This window comes from Ctenocephalides felis, unplaced genomic scaffold (genome assembly GCF_003426905.1).
Source record: "Ctenocephalides felis isolate EL2017-DRISC unplaced genomic scaffold, ASM342690v1 CF-g0.4_SCAFFOLD_03570, whole genome shotgun sequence".
Classification (NCBI taxonomy): Eukaryota; Metazoa; Arthropoda; class Insecta; order Siphonaptera; family Pulicidae; genus Ctenocephalides; species Ctenocephalides felis.
Window position 1 is genome coordinate 27,004,008 of NW_020539724.1, and position 3,798 is coordinate 27,007,805.

Genomic DNA, 3,798 nt, shown 5'->3' on the forward strand with positions numbered 1-3,798 from the left:
TTATCATTATTCATATACTAATAAAGCAGGCATAAAGATTTCAAGACCATGGTTATGTTATTCTAATCGATCGAATCGATCGAATCATATTTTAAAGTAAACGTGTACTATTGCTGTTTAGATATTCTAATTTCTCAAACAAAACAAAGGTTTCAAAACCTTTGTGACGTAAATAGTATGTTCAGAATATTGCAACCGGAAAAACTCATGTCTTCTTCAAATGAAGAAATAATAATTGCTTCCGGAAAACTGACGACAAAATACTGCAAAGATCTATCAGGTAATTTTTGCGATCAATTGATAGCTCTAAAAGCATGCTTAAAATCAGTTATTGCATCCAGTTTTCCGGATGTAATAACAGCTTGCATTTTATTCTTGACCCTTCCAGTTACAACCGCAACTGCTGAAAGGAGTTTTTCAAATTTAAAATTAATCAAAAATTACCTCAGAACATCAATAAAACAGGAACTTCTATCAGACATGTCTCTATTGTCCATAGAGGCAGAAACATCAGAAAAACTAAAAACATCATCAGCTATAAATGATTTAATAAATCAGTTTGCTGATAAAAAGGCAAGGAGAGTGAATATTTAATTTTAGTTAGCTGTAAAATATTAAGAATAATATTCGATGTATATTTGAAAATTTGATAAATAAATGCTCTTTTGATTTTATTAAATGCATTTATTAATTTTTTTCTTTGAATTATGAAAAATCTTTAGGGGGGGGGGCAAACCAATTTTGATATGGGGCCCCGCCAAGGCACGTTACGCCCCTGGTGGTGGACCACTTTTTTGGCCAAAGGTATTATTCAGAATATTTCATTTCTTACATAATATAAAACGATTACAAAATACTTTTTTTTTTATTTCAATTAAAGCATAAATTTTTGTCATTAAGTAAAGCAAAGGATACAAGATTTTTAATCAAATGTTGAATTATGTTGATTATTAACTTGTTGATGTAAGCTTCGGCTATCTTGTATTCTTAAAAAATTATTTTAAAAGTTATTCTTGGCAGTTGTAAAAATTTGATATTCAATGATGATGACGTGAAATTTTACTTCAAAATGTTCTAACAATAGAAATGATTTGAAAATCTGTAAAATCTTTTTTTACTTGATGTTATGCATTTCAATAATTTATTCATTTCAACATTTAAATTTTAAATATTTAATCTTTCATATCAAGTATTCTTAACAAAAGAATAGTTTATATATAGTACTTCTTTTTATTACAGGTAATATTTGGAAATTTTGGTCAAAGAACAATCTACTATTTAATTGGAGTGGTATCTTATGGATACAGATGTGCAGAACCTGGATTTCCTGGCGTATACATAAGAGTTAGCGCTTATTTGCCATGGATAACAGAAAAACTAAAACAATAAAATCAAAATTAAACTAGTCAGCATGTCTCTTTATCAATACGAATCGAATGTTTTTTGAATTATTCAAGTCGGTTGATTGGTGTTCCAAATCGTCGACAAAAATTTGTATCCGCACACACACACATATATCCATTTTTTCTAAGGTATGCCAAATTATTCAGAAACCTTTGAAACTTTGATATCTTTTATCTTACTTTTACGAAACGTAAATATCAACTTTTAGAAGGAGCTACAAGTCAGACTTTGCAAGAGGTGAGATTACCTGTAGTGACAACCGAAATGTGCCAAAATGCGTATCCCAATCAGGTTAGTTGTATAATTTAATACTCTTTCAAAATCAATTGCCAACTAGTTGGTTTAGTATTTAGCTTTGAGGCAAGTTACATGAACTTCCCGATATGTGTAAATAATTTACTTAATCAATAAAAAAAATTTAATTTATTAGTGATTACAAGTATTCCGAGTGGATTTATTACCCATAATTAAAAACGAACGAACACATTAACTCGGATTATTTTATAAAAGCAATTTTTCAAAAATCAACAATTTTTATATTCGAAACAGTTTCGGTAGGACGTTAATGTTTTAGTATGTTCATTAAGACTAAGCACTGTATCGCTATACCAAGTAAATTGTCTAATTTTAATTTTACCAAACGTCAAAAAACTACTCATTTTCTCAAATTTTGATGATTTTTTTAAATTAAACTACTTGTCGTAAGGCCGTAATATTTCAGTAAGTTCTATAAGACCATGATACACATCGCCAAAAAAAGTTCCATAAAAATCGGCTTCAATTTTTTTTTTCAAGAAAACTGCTTGGTAGATTTTCATCTAAAACTAATCAGTATCATTCCCAAATAATATCTTTCGAACAGTTTTTTATTTTTTAAAATCGATTCGGTAGTATAAGCTTAAATGTGGACGAAAAGTTTAACACTTCTTTTTAAATTACAAAGAAACGGCTCGGCCAATCGCTGCAAAAATCTGAGAAAAGATAATCCACATTAAAATACATTGATTGGCTTTTAAATTTATGCAATCGGTTCAAGCGTTTTTGAACAAACGCCGATGAAAGTTCTAATTTTGACAAACGTCAAGAAAACGACGCTAATTTTTGCAAACTTTGACGAATTTTTAAAATAAACTACTTATCACAGGACCGTAATATTTTAGTATGATCTATAAGACTATGGTATCCTCTCGCAAAAAAAAAAATTATGAAAATCGTCGAAAAAAAATTTTTTAACGCTCTATTACAAGAAAACGGCCCGGCCAATCTTCACCAAAAACTAATCAGGTCGATTCCCAACCAATATGTTTCGAACAGTTTTTGAATTTTCAAAATCGATTCAGAATTGCAGCCTAAAACGTGGACGAAAAACTTTTCTGCAATTTACAAAGAAATGGCTTGGCCGATCATCGTACAAAAGTTAGAAACGCTAGTCGAATGGCTTTTAAATTTTAGAAATCGATCCAGCCGTTTTTGAGAAAACGTCGATTTACGGCAAAAAATCTGTTCACACACACACACTCATACTTTTTCCAAATTTGGTCTCATTCGATTCAGAATGGCTTGAAACGTCGAGAAAACATAAAATTAGCAATTCGGATTTTTTGATGAAAACATAAACTTCTCCTTCGGGTACAAGTATAAATGATATGGAGTACTGTATTAGAAAATATAATATATTATGAAGTTCTATCATAAACTCATTATAGAACTCATTCCTCTAACCGTAAGAGTCGAACGCATTTTGCCAAACTATACGTTCAACACTCCTTCTATAAACAACAAGAGTTGAAAATGAAACGGTAGATGTCTCCGCTTCGTATACCTGGGTCACGTTAACCTGGAATCGCCGCACAAACCTGAAAGGAATTTGCTAGTTTCGGTCGAAACGTTGTTTGGGCAAGATCATACTTCACAGGATCATTTCTGTAGTAGATATTCACAATCTCTTCACTCAAACGTGGAGTTGATGCGACCTCGACGATGAGTCGTAGCATCGCACCCTGAGCGTGAGAAAGGTGATCGAACTTCATTTGGAGTTTGATCATCATCGATGACCGTTCGCCAAAATCCCTCGTGGATTCTGGTCATGGGTGTGATGCTTCCTGAGAGGTCTCTTTAAACTTATAATATATTATAACCTTTCAGTGGGAATAACTTATAAGAAATTGCTTGAAAATCGTATATAAATTTTTACAAACTTTTTTGCATATTTTTACGTTTTAAGGTTTTTGACCATTTCAGCATTTTTTATGGATGCGTATGCGAGTGTGTGTATTGTGTGGATACGATTTTCCGTGCAAGAGTTTTCGGATAAACCAATATGAATTATTAAAAAAACATTCGTTTCGGAGATAACGATTAGTTTTTGGGAAAAACGAAGGATTTTTTTTTGTT

At 31.3% G+C, this 3,798-nt stretch overlaps 1 non-coding gene across 1 annotated transcript; it reads left to right on the plus strand.

Moving 5' to 3' along the window:
• Window positions 1-3,302: 3,302 nt before the first annotated feature.
• On the plus strand, window positions 3,303-3,515 carry LOC113383982. Its single transcript, XR_003367930.1, has one exon. It is a non-coding gene; the product is annotated as a small nucleolar RNA U3 (small nucleolar RNA).
• Window positions 3,516-3,798: the final 283 nt, after the last annotated feature.